General features: G+C 54.0%; 1 protein-coding gene across 6 annotated transcripts in view; it reads right to left on the bottom strand.

The window, feature by feature from the left end:
• FAM53B (family with sequence similarity 53 member B) overlaps positions 1–15,492 on the bottom strand; it is a 115,010-nt gene that overhangs the window by 82,031 nt on the left and 17,487 nt on the right. The window contains exon 1 of one of the 6 annotated variants that reach the window (XM_019742164.2): positions 14,795–15,156. The exons of 4 other annotated variants lie outside the window; for them this stretch is intronic. The gene's annotated coding sequence lies outside the window, so the exon portion shown is untranslated. Of the gene's footprint in view, positions 1–1,724; positions 1,966–14,794; positions 15,157–15,492 lie in introns of those variants that run through there. One more of the 6 variants, XM_019742165.2, reaches the window with a different exon arrangement.

Below are 15,492 nucleotides of genomic sequence, written 5' to 3'. Positions count from 1 at the left end.
ACTGGGCCTTGGGCTCTTTCCCTCTCTGGCAGGCGGTGGGGGCAGGACAGGGAGAGGCATCTCGTCTGCAACCGTCCCCACTTCCTCCTAAGCACTCTGGACATGAGCAAAGACCTTGGGGGTTAAAGAGGAAATGGCACGGCAACCAGACTCACGGGCTTAAAAAGGAAAGGTACCGTAGAAGCCCTGGTGAACTGTTCCAGAGCCTTCCGCAGGCATCCCGACAGCTCTGAGACTCCAAAGGCCTTGACAGAGTTAACCCGACTTCCCAAGGTGAGATCATCTTCCTCATCAGAAATGGCCGAGGCCCCAGAAGAAACAGAGACTCACGCCATTGTTTGTCCACAACATACTCCAAAATGCCTGATAAACTGCCAAACGCACCAACGGCCGCTGTAGTTGTCATGTCATTTGTCATCGTCTCCCTAGTGGAGCCAAGGGAACCAGGTTTGGGCGCAGGCTTGCCTCCCTCTGAGCAGCTCATTGCACTAAAGTCAGCAGTGAAGCTCTACGGCCAGGCCTCGGCAAAGCCCTCAAGTCCAGCAACGGTGTGGAGGGCCCTCGCCCTGGCCAGGAACCTCGTCTGGAGGGATTACCACACAAACGAGTGGAAAGGCACGTGGAAAACCGGTGACACTGGCCTCCACCAGCAGTGCGACCAGGAGAGGCAGGCAGAGATGGTCAACGTCCTCGGAGTTAAAAATAATAAAGTTTTTTTTAAAAAAATGATGCCAGACTGAATAAGTGGACAGGATCAGAATGGATGAAATTTAACAGGTACTGGTCAGAAGTCAGCATCTGGGCACCAAAACCAAGTTTCAGGTGCTCTGGGTGAGCAGCCAGCAACAGGCTGCCATCCCTGGCTGCCTGATGGGATGGAGCTGTGTTCATTCATTCAGCCCGAGGCCAGTGGTTACTCCACGCCTGCAGGGCTGCCGGGAGGGGTTGAAGACATAGAATTCTGTGAGCCACAGGCCCTCCTCCCCAGGAAGTTGAGAATTATTAGATTGATGCACAAGTGAAATAAAAAGGTAAAATAAAATGCAGTAAGCAGCAGACTACATTTTGAAAACAATAACACGGTAACTGGGTCTTCTAAGGTTCGGACTCTGGCATAACAGCCTTTCTGGGGTGAGTGCAAAGCCATGCTGGCGTGGGTCTGGCCCTCCCACATCCTGGCGTTTCTCTGCCTGGGCAGACTCTTGCTCACTCCAATTATTAGTAACTCAACAAAACATTCGCTAGAGCCGCGATGATGTTCATGAAGGGCAAAGCCCAGAGCACCTGGAGGTGGCATCCTCATCCGTGCAGTCCCAGCAGACAGGCAGCTTCTTGGCCCACATGGCCTTGCCCGGCCGCTGTGAGTGGTCGGAGGGTCAGTGTCTGGTCAGTCTCTCTGATCAGTACTGACCACATCCCTAGGCCAGCCGCGCTTCACAAGCCCACAGTGGGTCCCCTTTCACAGAGGGCTCACGGATGGGAGGCAGTTTCTCCCAATAAGTTTCTCCCCCAAACTCTCAGTGGGACCCAACTTAAAAGTCACTTGCCGGCCACAAACAGGAACAAGTCAAGGTCTAGAGGGAGGAGTGCAAAACATAACGTGTGCAAATGCCTCCAAGCCTTTCTACGAACGTCCGTACCGCTCTCCCCTTGAACTGCGTGAGCTCCAAATGCCAAGTGAATCTGCCCTCCGACAATCCTGCCTGTGTGTAGAAAACACGCACCTTTGGCACAGCCGACATGGGGAGCAACCTCAGTGCCTTCCGGTAGGGACAGGATACGTCAGTGCCCAGACGTCCACGCAAAGGACAAAATGCAGCCTTGCAGGAGGCTGAGAGCTCGATATGCACCAACAGAAAACCACCTTCCAGTCTAGGGTGACGTGAAAAAGCGAAGACCAGGGCAGTGGACACGGTCAGCTCCCGCTGGGTAAAAACTACATAAGTAATTGTAATAGCGATATCGAAGTCTCTGGAAGGATACAAAAGAAACATCAGTCGTCTTCTGGGACGGGAAGTAGGTGGCTGAGAAGAGAAGTGAGAGGAGACGCTTCACAGAATACCATTTTGTACCTTCTGAAATTTAAGGTTTGCCTTACGCAAAAAAATAATTTTTTTTAAAAATCAAAGTTACATATATGTGGGTATATATATTTGCATATGCTTGCACATGACTGGAATATCTCTGGGAGGATAAACAAGAAAATGGCAACAGGGGTTCTTCCAGACGGTGGGATAGGGATGGGATGAGAGATGCTTTTCACTGATGAGTTTGTCCCATGTGCATATATTGCCTATTCTTTAAAAATCAATTCTCTCTCTCTCTCTCCCTGTAGTTCCTCAAATGCCCCATACCATCCCATGCCTCCAGACCTTTGCTCATGCTGGTCCCTTCCTCCCTGCTCCCTCTCCTTCCCACTCAGCCTCCTCAGCCTCCAGCCAGGCTATTCGCCTCTTAGACTCTGCTCAGGGGTTGCCTCCTCCAGGAAGGCCCTGCCCACACCACAGAGCAAGAATCACAGGAGCCTGAAGTGCATTAGCGTTGTGTGTGTCTCCCCATGGACTGTGAGCTTCTGGAGGGCACCAACCCAACCTTGTTCCCCTGAATCTCCAGGGACTGGCACAAACTGCTGCTTAGGAAACGTCTGCTGAACCAAAAGACACATTCACCACTTTAAGTCAGGTCTTGATTCCCCTGGTGCCAAAAGCTACTGAAGCTTTTCTTGCTTGTGGGGTCACCACAGCTGTCACACTCGTGTTATCAACACTAATTTGAAGCATTGAACCTCCCGGTCCACAGAGGGGCCGGACGCGAAGCTGTCCGGGTTCCACAGACTCGGTGGTGGGCACGAAAGCCCGTATCTGATAACACTCACGCCCCCGGATGCCTGCGAGTACGCATCAGAACCTCCACAGGTGGCCCTTCTCACACCAGATCCTGGGAAAACTTCAGCCCAGGTCCTTCCCTAAGGCTGTTTTCCATGTTCTGCTTTTAGGAGAAAGAGCCTGGCCGCCGTCAGGGCCTGCTGGGAGGCAGCACTTCCAGGAAGCCCGGGGTCTGCAGCACGCGCCTGGGCCAGGCCCCCCGGAACAAGGGGGCCCGAGGTCCTGAGAGCCGCATGGTGAACACGGAGGGTCGAGGGCCCGAGAAAAGTCAGCTGTGTGTGACACTGTGCTCCTAAACAAAGGGTGTTCTCTAGGGGACGGCAGTTGAACCTGCAAACCCTGTGCACACCCTGTGCCGGCTGCTCTTCTGTCATTATTACCTCCTGGTATCAAAGTCCCGTCCCAAGCCCCACGCTGCCAGGTTGGCTGTGCCATGCACTGAGGGGGGAGGTGACGTACCCAACCAAGTTCACCCTGACCACCAAGTGTCCCAACAGGCATGGCACATGGCATAGAAAGGACCAGAATGTGACGAATGCCACTGGACAGAGGAGTGAACTGTAATCCCAAATCAGGAGGTAAAGATCTGGGGAGAGGTCCTAGAGGAGGTGGCATAAGTGTCAGGCCTTAACGGACAGGCAGGAGTTCAACAGCCAGAGACAGGGTGAGGGCCTCCTAAGAGAAAGCCAGGAAGTGACATGTCCGACATCCAGCAAGCTGGCTTCTGCTGCCCAAAAGGGCACATGCCCGGCTGAGGCCAGCACCCTCCCAAGGCCCCAGAGGGTGGGGGCTCCGCACACAGGGCAGCCTCAGGCCACCCAAGCCTCCCCACTCCCTGCCCAGCCTCCACCTCACTCTGTTCCTCCAGCTCTCAGGGGTCCCCCTGCCAGACCCATCCTGCTCTCCCTCTGCCAGCAAGACCACCACGCAAACGAGCCCCATGAGGGGCACAGGCTGGTGGTTTACTTAGCTGAACAAAGTCAGTGACCTAGGGGATCCTAACACGGTAACCCAAACCTCCGTTTCATAAAATGGCAGCATAAAGGTACAAAGCCTCATAACAGTTATTTCTATCTCCCAGTATACCAACAGCCCTGCTCTGACCCACGCAGCCAAGTCAGAATGCCAACAGACAATACAATAATTGTGTTCTCTCTTGGGAAGGAGGAGTGGTCATGTACAGCCCCACACGAGAATGTCACGATCGTCCCGGACTCCCGAGTTACAAATATGTGATCAAGGCATGTGCTGAGCACGCGCTCCCCACGTGTTTGCGTGGCTATGAAAGCACAAAAGCACAAGGGCCAACATGCTTCAGCTGCCAGGGCCTCAGCCTGGGGACCGCCGAGGACTGGGGCAATGAGGAAGGAGTCAGAAAAGCCACAGAAACGCTTCATTCAAAACCATGACTGCTTTATTATACCCTAGTTTTCAAGGAGCGGGAGTGGAGCGGGGGAAACTCCTTTACAAAACAAAATTGCCAAGCTCAGCAATATGGTCGACCGACCATCACCCCACAGCTATTCCATTTTAAGCGAAAGACAGGAGACAAGCAAGTTCAGACTCACTCTGCACAATGGAAAAGGCGATATGAAATCAATCTTTTCAGGGCAGTCAACACCCACTGACAACTCAGATCCGTCCCGCCACTGGCTGACTCCATATAAACTCAGGCACATCACTTCCTGGCTCTGGGCCTCCGTTTCCCCAGTTGTAACAAGGTTTCTTTCACCTCCAGAAGCCCAGCCTAGGCTCATCTGTCATTGGGTAAGAGAAAGAATGAACAGAGGAGGTGGTTCCGAGCATCGCTGGGTGTCCCAGTTTCTACCACTGCAAGGGGACACTGGTTTCAGGGCACCTGAGACAAAGGGCACCTCAGCCTGAGGACGGACACCTGGGGAGTCTTGGGAAGCACCTGGAGAGCATAAGCGTCAGGAGGGGACACACAGCTGCCCGGCAGGATGCACCAGGGTGACCCAGAATCTCCACGTCAATTGTTAGCTCAAACCAATTTGGGTTGAAAATGGGTAAAATCAACCTAGATGGGAAACCAAAACTCAACAGCACCAATGTTGCCTCCTTTGGCATCCAGGGTCCAGCTAAAGAAGGGAGAAGGGGGGCCAAGGTGGTCAGTGGGTGGCATGCTGTAAGAGAAATAATTACCTAACGGTAGGAAAGAACTGTTTCTCCGACTATTGCAATGACAGTCTGAAGACAAAGAATTTCCAGAAAAACGGTTGGTGTCTTAGGCTGCTGGGGCTGCCATAGCAAAATACTCTAAACCGGGGGGCTCACAAACAACAAATATTTATTTCCCGCAATTCTGGAGGCTGGGAAGTCCACGATCATGGAGCCTCACGACTTGGTGTAGGGTGGGAGCCCTTCTTCACTGACCGTCATCCTTTCACCACGTCCTCACGCGGTGGAAGGGCAAAGCCTCTCCCTGGGGTCTCTTTTATAAAAGCACAGCTCCCTTTCAGGAGGGAGGGCTCCACCCTCATGCCCTGACCACCTCCCAAAGGCTCCACCTCCTAATACCATTGCCTTGGGCATGAGGTCTCAACATACAAATTTGGGGGGACAAGCAGACATTCAGTCCACAGCAACTGGAAAACCAAACATCTTTGGAAATCTAGGGTCAAGTTTCCCAGAAAATAAGATGCAAAGTTTCGTAAGTGTGTCCCTCTGCACAGTGGGAAAGCAAAAAGGGAGGTCAGGCTCAGAAGCAGGGCAGGCATCCCAGTTGCTGGCTGGGACGTGCACAGGACAGGACGCCCCACACCCTTGCTGGGACACATGGGAGCCCTGGGCACCTGCTTCAACAATGTGACCTTACTGCTGTGGTTCTCAGTGTGTCCCTGGACCAGCGACAGCGTCTCCCCTGGGAGCTGATTAGAAATGCAGTTTCAGTCCCCACCCCAGACTGACTGAATCAGAAACTCTAGGAGTGGGGACCGGCAATCAGCGTTTCAACAAACCCTCCCGAAAGTGACGTGTGAGTGGACTTGGTATCTAGATCCCTGGTATTTGGGAGGACAATTTTGAGGATGAAAAAACTGAGGACTATCAAGGTTGAGTCTCTTGCCAAAGGCCACAAGGTGGGTAAGAGGTGGGAGGCCCAGGCCCTGCCCCCAGCACTTCCTCTGGGCCAGCACCTGGGGCTCTAGATAAAGCTGACCTAGTGCTTGTCGTTACGGAAACTGGAGTTTCCGACAGGCCCTGGAACGCACTTAAGAAGAACTCGGGCACGGTCAGGGCCTTTGGGCTCCTTCTCAAGAGTCTTGACCCTGCAGAATCAGGGGCTGGACAAACCCCCCAGGCACGGAACAGACTGACCGGCAGGAGGGAGCAGATGAGGACACCACGTTTCTCCTGCGAGTCACGGAAGGCAGGAAGGGCTTTCAGGCAACGGGACCCAAGGCCCACATTTCTCAAACTCAGCAAACAATCCACAACATTAAGAAGCCCAAAGGTTGACCATGTAGTGAAACGTGTGTGAGAATCGGAAGAAAAGAAAATGTTTTCAGAACATCTGCCCCAAGAGGAGGAAAAAATGGAGGGAAAAAGGTAAATGAAAGGGGTAACTAATATAAAATATCTGGGGGAATGTGAAGAGGAAAACTCAGTTCTTAGAAGACTGCAAATGGCCATTGGGAGAATCTTTACTTCCACTAGCTTCACTGAGTCTCTGTCAAGAAGAACAAGCTAAAAAACCCTGAGAAGCATGTTTTCATTTACCCTAAAAAATTTTTCTGTTTCTATCACCAACAGAAATTATCTGCTTGATACATGGCAGCTAGACTGCCTGTCAAAATAATTTAAAGATCAAACCTTTGTTTTAAAAAAAATCCTGTAGCCATCTGTTAAAATCACAGAGGCACTTTTGGCCTAAGAAGCTTAAACTGGGTGAAGCAGCTGAGTGACTTTATGGGGGTGAGTGGGGGAGACAAAAAGGGTCCCCGGGGCACTTGGCATCGGTGAAAGGGGCTCTGGGCTGAGATTGGCTTTCAAGAGCCAAGGGCTCGTCTGTAGTGCCGTTCTCCCAACAGCCATGCCTGCATCCGCGGCTGCGGCAGCGTGAATATGCCACTGATATGAATGGAGCTCCTCCCCTTCTCTGAGCACCTGTTTACCTGTCACAGTTTACCTGCAAGTGGAACAACCAGCAGGACGATGGAGGGCAGGGCCTGGAGCCCTGGGTGTCCCCACTAGGAACTGCCATTTGCCACGGCTCACCCTGTGCCAAATAATCGGGAGAGCCAGAAAATCTGAATCTGTCTTCTGAATGTCTCGTCCACTCCAGGGATCTCAAACTCAAATGCCTTCCAGAGCCAAGCAGGGAACAAGAGTGAGCGAGCGTGCGGGTGGGGAACAGTGGTGACGCACAGAGAGCACGCCCCACAGACCGGACAGCCGCTCAGCTGTGGCTAACACTGCAGTTGTGTGGGAGAGAAGGCCCGAAATGATATTAAAGACCTTCTGACTTGCCAAGAGCCGCTGAAAATCCATACTTCTTTATACAGTCTCCTAATTTTTAAGCCTTGTCCAGAAATGCAAAATTCATACAGCATCATGGAGGCCAAACCACTCATGTGTGAGGACCACGTCTGGCCCACACTACACGTGTGCACCCTGGCCTGGAGGGTGCCGACTATTCAAAACTCTGAACGGCCTGCATGAACTGCGTCTTCATCTGGTCTGAAAGCGGTGTGGACTCACTGGGCCTCAGCGCCCCACAGTCATGCGTATCCATTTGCATCACTCCTGACTCACTCTGAGTTCGCCGAAGGGCTCAAAACGACTAGCAGGCACAGAATGTCTGAAACCCTGAGCACACCAGAGCACTGCCATGAAGATCCCAGCCCCCGGCAGTGGGGCCGGCCTTCCCACGCACATACTTGGAGAGGCAGCTGACCCGCTTCCATTCTCTGCCTGGCATCCATCCTGTGGGGCAAGCAGCAGCAGCATCGGGAGCTGGGGGGGTCTGGGGTCTGCCCTCCGCAAGAGAGCTCCCTTCTGGCCTCTCCCACAATGTGGGCTTGGGGAAGGAAAGCGTTTCCTCACCAAATACTTTAAACAAATGCAAGTAAAGCCAGCAGATGGAACAGATGATTCTGGATCCCTGACGCCTACAGATGGCTGGCTTCAGTCGGGTCATCGTGAACAGAACAGCTGCTTCCTCAATCACAACTCCTGCACAGAACACAGGATTCTGTTTTGATGACTTCTATGCAAGATATAGAAATGAGAGGGGGGTTTCCTGCCTTTTATTTCAAAACAGTCCAGGACAAACGAAGACTTTTGTACCACAACACATTCAAAAGGAAAGTGCCATGAAGTGGGTTTTCTTAAATGTCAACCCACAGAGCCACTTACCCCTCTGCCCGTAGGCCGTGATGAGAAGGTAACTGGGGAGCCCCCCTAGCGCAGTCCATGACAGGGATCACACCGGGCGCTGAGCAGAGACAGGCTTTGGGACAGATGGTTTCTTATTCCTGCATTTTGTAAATGTGTTTGTCCTGACTGTAAAGGGTTGGGCACTTGTCTAAGCTAGGGAAATTCGTGCAGACCGTACCCATGTAAACCCAACAGGGACAGACCTGGCTGTTCCCAAGAGCAGGAGTGGCCAGACCCCTGACAACACACAGCGTCTCACTAGAGACCCCAGGGCAGCTCGGCCTGGACCGGGGCAGCCCAGCAGTAAAGCACCGCGCAGCTTTCCTCCATCGGTGTGCTCCAGCGTGGGGGAGACGACGCCAGCACTGAGGCATTATGGCCACGTCCAGCGAATGGAATCCAAACCCATTTTGCCTTCATACCTCAAAGTGACTGCCCCAATCAGCTGCCAACGAGCCTCCTATTCGGAGAACATCTGAACCAAGCAAGACAAGAGCTACAGTGCAGCCCGGCTCCAGGCTCGTCAACAGTCTGCGTCAGTGCTGCAGCTGACGGCATTTTAAGGAGAAAGCCACGCGATGTTCGCTAGTAGCTGAGGGACCTGAACTCATTTTCCTCCCTCGCGCTACACGGCAGCCACCATTCTGAACGATTAAAGTAGTTCCCTATCTGTTGCCTGTGGAAAACACGGCCATTTCATCACAACAAAATGTCCCCAGCCCAGCATGGCAGAACAATGGTCACAGTGGTGTATAACCCATCGGGTCCAGATGGTCCACAAAGAGCATGATCTGAATACTGGAAAGTGCGGATTTCTGTGATTTCCGCAGGGCCCAGTGAGCAAACACACACGGGGGTGGGGTGGGGGAGTGCTGGGCACAGCAGAGCTGATGAGGCTACGGGCCCCGGGAGCCAGGGGCTGGGGTGACAGGCAGGAGAGTGGCAGGGCTGGGTGGGGTCCTCACCGGTCCCTTGCAGATGGAGGCTGTGGCCTGGGCTGTTTGGGGGCTTGCCATGGTCATACAGAGGCCCGGGGGGCAGCCTGTGCACGCCAGGCCTAGGCTCCCTCTGTCACTCGCACGTCTCCATCACCACCTCTGAGTCAATGAATCCATCCTCAGGTCTGTTTTTGGGCCAGGAAAACCCAGTTCCTTTCCTTCCTGGACTGCCTCCTCTACACTCGGGATCTCCACGCGCTGGGAGACGGTCTCGCGCACTCCTGCTCAGTGGGCCTTTCTGTGACGATGGCAATGCTTTATGTCTGTTCTGTCCGACATAACAGTGAATAGCCTCACGCAGCTACTGAGCACGTGACATGCGGCTGAAGAACTGAAGTTTTCATCTAAATCTTATCATTTAATTTGTCAATTATACCTCAGAGGAGCTGAAAAAAATGTAAGTAGTTACATGTGGCTAGAGGCTACCACACTGGCCAGCACGTATGTGGAGTATCCTCTGAGCATCCACACAGAGGAGTCGGGACATCTTTTCTGTGAAGGGCCGGGTGTTGCAGATCACGTGGTCTCTGTCACCCCTGCTCGGCTGTGCTGTTGTTGCACGTAGGTACACAAATGGACATGGCCGTGTGCCAACAAAACTTATTTACAAAAACAAGCAGTGTGCCAGATTTGGCCTGTGAGCTTAGGCTGCCAACCCCTGATGTAGAGCACAGAACTGGGAGTCCAAATCCCGGGACTGCTGTCCACCAGCTGGATGACCTCGGGCGTCTTTATCTTCCTGAACCTCCGTTTTCTCATCTATAGAAAGGGAATAATCGTAGTACCCACATCTTAAGGTGGTGATAAGAATTAAATGAGAAGCCTGTAACACACTTACCGTAGTATGACGCCAGCACAGAGTGGGCACTGCAGAAGTACATGTGGGGCAACTGAGTATGTGCCGGGCACTGACTTCGAGTATCCGCTTTACTCCTCCCTATCCTGTGAAGTAGGCACTATTCATTAGTGCCAGTCTACAGAGACGTTAAGTGCCTCGTTCAAAGTCAAACCCAACAAAGTGGCAGGGCCGGAACCCAGGGCTCCCATTTCCTGGTTCCATGCCCTAGTCTCTATTCCTCAGTTGTCCCAACTGACACCAGCCCTACCCAAGATCCTGCGACTGTCTGGGCTCATTTGTACTAGCTCGTACCGGAAGAGGCTCGCTCCTCTGCAAAGGAAATCATGAAGAAAAACAAAGCAGACAGTTTCTTGAGGGCTCTCAGGTGTGTGCTCTCCTGGTTCCTGTTCTGTCCACCATTCTGGAGCCCCTGTCAGCCCCACAGACCATAGACGATGGCCATCTCAGGCAGTCCATCACCAGCACACCAGGGGAACACGCTCACGAGCTGGCAGGGTTTGATGAGGCGCGGGCGCTGGGATCCACGTGAAGAGCGGCAGTCGCCCTTCACAGCACTGAGTCCCCACAAGTCCTCTGAAATTGAAAACACTACTCCACCCTGTGATGGGGGCCACAAAGCCATGCTCTCTGCAGTTCCTAACCGAGCTGCACAATCTTCACGCGAGCAGGCTCAGCTCAAATATGAACTGAACGACAGCTTCTCTCTTCCTGCGCTCAGGACAAAGGCTCTCGCCCAGGGCAGCAACCAGAGGTTTTGACTTGAGTGGAGGCCAAATCAGAGATGGGCAGCCTGACAGGGAGCAAGTGCCCTCTCTGTGCCACAGGTAGGGGCTGAAAATTAGACCCTTGTCTATTTATTAATAGAGCACCTGGGGGCTGGCCACGCCAATCACTGCCTTCCACGAGGGACATCACCTGGTCTGCCTGAGACCCCAGGAATCCAACTAGAAACAGGGCAGGAGCTGGCTGCTCAGTCACAGGAGAAAAACCAGGCCAGGCATTTCCACATGGGTTCCAGGCCGCGTGGGAAGCTAGCAGGCCCAGGGGCTCCCAGGTATACACAGCCCACACCATGCTGGCCATGCTCTTACTCGGCAGAGCAGAGGGGCTGTGCCACAGCCAGAGCAGTGACGTCCTGCAGTCTTTTCTGCAACACTCAAGGGACATGCCTAAACCTCACATAAGTTTAAAAACTGATTTGTGCTCTTTTTGAGCTGATTTGTGAGAACCCATTCACCTATGGACCTCCGCACCCCTCAGCAGCCCAGGGTGGACCCTACACAGCCCTGGCCTCTATTCCTGGCATGTCGCTTTTCCACTCATTTCCAACTCACCTTTGGCCCATTCAGCCTCAGCCAGGCCCGATCCCTCTCATATTTTTCTTTCTAATAGGTGGGGGCATTTGCTAAGCTCCCTGGGAACAGGGAGGTTTACTGACAAAATTAGGGCCGTATTTTGCAGTTAACTCACTTCTCTCTACTCAAGACGAAATGCTGATGAGCAAAACCCTACAGGTCTCACAAAAGACACCCAAAGAGATGGGCTGCTGAACTGCCCCTCCTCGCAGGTTCATTATTTACCCGGATTCTCATTCACTGGACCCAAGCCACATGCCACAGTCCACAGGGCCTGGAATCTGGGCTGGCATCTGAGGGCAAGGAGGCCACAGGAGCGCCAGGCGTCAGGTGACCCGGGCAGAACATTCTCGCGTGTTTGTGTCAGCAACTGCCCCGCCCTTTGAGAACCCGGTGAGAACACGCTACGACAGAGCCCAAAGGACACCGGAGCGCCTTTCCAATCATACCAACATGGTTACTCGTTTTTTCCTTTAAGGGGGGAAAAAAGGTGGTTTTACACGGAATCGGACTTTTTTCAACTCATGCGATGCCAAAAGGTTTTGTTCATTTTGATTCTTTAGTCCCAGTGCAAGCACAGGCAAGAAATGCTGGAAGTTCTTGGGAATCCCAAGTGCCCCCGCTGAAAGCAAGAGCTTTGACTGAAAATAAACAAAGACCACATCCCTCTGGCCAAGTAGATGGCACTTGATGAAAATTCCGTGCATCGGGAAGTAGCCCTCCAAGGAGGTGACTCCAAGGTCAGAATGCCTAGGCCGCTAGGCGGTTTCCCCAGAAGGCGGCCCCTGGAGAGGACGGCTGGAGAGGCCTGTTCTGTTCTTCTCCTGCTTCCTCACCAGCATTCAAGTGCTGACCGACCAGCTGCTACCGTCTGCGGCCCTTGCCCTGCCCTGGTGTGCCGCCTCTACCCTAGGTCAGTCTGTGGCCTCCCCGTCGTCCACTCCAACCCTGCCCTGCACTGCCACTCCCCAAATGCTGAGCCTTCAAAACTGCAGCATCACATGGGGTGCCCTAGCCTCTGGCCCTTCAGGGTTAAGTCCAGGCTCCTACACCTTGAACCCACTGCCATCCTGCCCACGACCAGCTTAGCTCCCAGCCCACTGGCCTCTTCAGCCAGCTGCTGGCCCCCAAGTACCCCAGAGGTGGTCTCATGCTGCACACACTGCTCTCTGGGCGGGATCACCTCCTCCTCCCCATTCTTCACCTGCCTAAACTGCCACTCACTCGTCAAGATTCAGGAAGCCTTCTCTTCCTTCCCCTTCGGCTCAGTGGGAGTGACCTTCCTGTATCTCCCCACAGGGCTGTGGTCTCACCAGTACCCCGGGCCCAACACCTCTGTTACTTTTATTACCCTGGGTCCGGCACACAGTAGGAACTGAATAAAAACAACTGCAGTCTGACTGTCCCTGACACAAGCCTGTGTGCTCCTTACAGACGGGGACTTCCTGGGCTGACGCACACAGGAGGTGTTTACTAGACACTGACTGAACTGAATTGCACCTGGGGGACCACCAGCTGGCAGAGCGTTCTGTGGTCATCACAAAAACAGTGACATATCTGAAGAGGCAGAGAGGACAGGGCAGGTGAGTGCTGTCCCATCCAGAGACCAGAGGCAACCCAGGTGCGCTGGTTACCCCCTCAGTCAAAGCTTCATGATGTCCAAGAAGAGGGTCTGTATCAAGGCCACCCAAGCCCAGCCACCGTGGTGGGTCCTCTGCAGGGGGCTCTCTAAGACCAGGACCAAGTACCTGCACCAGCCTCCAAAGGGAGGGCGCTGCTGCAGCCCGGAGTCAGGCCCCTGCCCAGAACTCGGCAATGATACTGAGTTCTCACACCTCATCGGGCTGCGCCAAGAGAAGCCCGGCGACCACTGGGGACGCTACAGGCCCCTCTCTCTGTCATCCCAGAGGTCAAGGGCCCCTTTCAAAAGCTTTGATGAGCTCCTGCTCCTGGAAAGACTGCTGGTCATGTTCAGGTGGCAGAGGGGTCCAGAGGCAGCTGGACTCACACCCCAGAAAGCAGCGAGAGGCGGCCAGGCTGGGGGCGAGCGCCCCAGTTGCAACCACATAAACTGCACCAAGAGAACACGGACTGCAGTGGTGAACGGCAGCCTGCCAGCATGAAAGCAAATAAAGACATCAGCTGCAAGGAATCCGAAAAGGTAGTAAATGGACCTCCCACTCGCGGTCCAGACAGGTGTGCGGCCACTGAGGTTCCCAGAGATTCATTCACACAAGTTGGTGAGAGCACAGCCAACATTTTGAGGCTGCTTCATGCCACTTAACATGCATTTTATTCTCTATGTTTAGGACCAAATTAAATCACTTTTGGTAAACAGAGATTTTGTTTCCTAAAGAGAAAGCTTAAAAGATTTCAGCAGTCTTAACTTTTGTTAAGAGACACACTGCAAACTGAATTGTAACACATGCTTTCAAGTCTTCCTCCAAAAAAAACTCCTAAGTCATCTGAGAACGGGGAATGCTGGGTTGGGGAAGGCTCTATCTGTCCCAGTCTGACACACCTAGCCGAGCCCAGCTCAGACTTACGTCCCTTCTAGTTCTGTCCTTCATCCTGCTGCCCACTGGGACCATGAGGACCTTCACCCGTGTCCTCCCCGCAGCACATGCTGCCCCAGGCTGCACGAGACGCTCACTAATGTTCGCTGGACGCGAAGTGTCCCACCCATGGTGTCTCACCCCGTGCCCCAAACCATGGGCTGGGTGCTGTCAGCGTGGCCAGAGTCCAGGCCAGGAGACTGTCACCCGCCCAAGGGCAAGTGGTCAGCAAGAGGCAGACGTGGGATTTGAACCCCGGCACTGATTCCAGAGCTTATTGCTATGCTTGCCTTAAATGGCACAGACGGGGTGCACCTACACTCAGCCCAAAGTTCTCCCCTTGTCAGCACGCAGCCTGCCCTGGACCTCACGGCAACATGTCTGCCATCGGGTCAGACTTGCATCTCCTACCTCACATCTTTCCTCATGGCACCACACCTTTCACAGGGCTTCTCAGACCGACCCTTAACCAGTCCTCCTAAAAACGCTGGGAGCCAGGGCCAGCAAGATGAGAAACCCAAGGCCAAGAGGGTCATATAGCAAATGAGGTTCAGCCAGTGGGCAGCAGTGTGCCCACCACCTGCCATCTGGGGAATGCAGTGGCCTGACTGCTAGAGGGGCTTTACATGGGAGAGGTGCTCCACAGGCCGGCCCCAGGACCCTGCCAGGGGGTACCCCTTGCCTTCCACACCCCCTCTGGAGTCCCACAACCACAGACACCCCTGGCCCCTGACCCCTCTCTCACCCAGAGCGTGGAGGTGGCCGGCTACAGAGGACGTTGTCTTTCCACCTCCAAACAGGCAGAGGCCACTTGCAGCCAGCAGATGGACCCTCCCTCCGCTCCCAGGCGCCTGGCCAACGTGAATGCCAGAGCAAGGGGAATTCCAGGCGTGGACGAGGCCTCTCCCAGCTGGACCTTGTCTGTCAGGGCACTTCATCCAAAGGGCAGCTGAGAACCGTGGTGGCCTCCCCAGGGGGTAGGACCAACAAGCAGCAGCCCTAGAACCCACAGGGGCCACCACCTCCTCTACCCAGGGCACTAGTCGACTGCTGGGACACAGAAAGGCCCACGACAGGCCCTGCTCTCCAGGAGCCCGCAGGCCCACCCAGCAGGCTCTGCCACATGGCCACTCAAGCCCCTCCTGGAAGTAGCAGCATGGTGCCCAGTCAGTCATCGCCAGGGACCGCCCCTGGGAGACACACCCTGCTCACAGCAGGAACTGCGCCTCCTTTGCAGTGGGGCAGGCGCTGGCTAGAGAGGAAGCATGGTGTGCAGAGCATACAGGACCGAGGCCACCAGCCTGAACGAGCAGGAATTCCTCTGTCCCTGTCACCCGGGGCGAGTCATTCTCCAGAGCAGCAGTGTTTCCAGCAATAGATGGAGCTAATCCTTCAGCCATAGACTGTGCTGAGGGTTAAATCATCTAAGGGAGTCCAGTGCCT

Source organism: Rhinolophus sinicus, linkage group LG07 (genome assembly GCF_036562045.2).
Source record: "Rhinolophus sinicus isolate RSC01 linkage group LG07, ASM3656204v1, whole genome shotgun sequence".
In the NCBI taxonomy this organism is placed as follows: Eukaryota; Metazoa; Chordata; class Mammalia; order Chiroptera; family Rhinolophidae; genus Rhinolophus; species Rhinolophus sinicus.
This window is presented reverse-complemented; position numbering and strand designations above follow the sequence as displayed.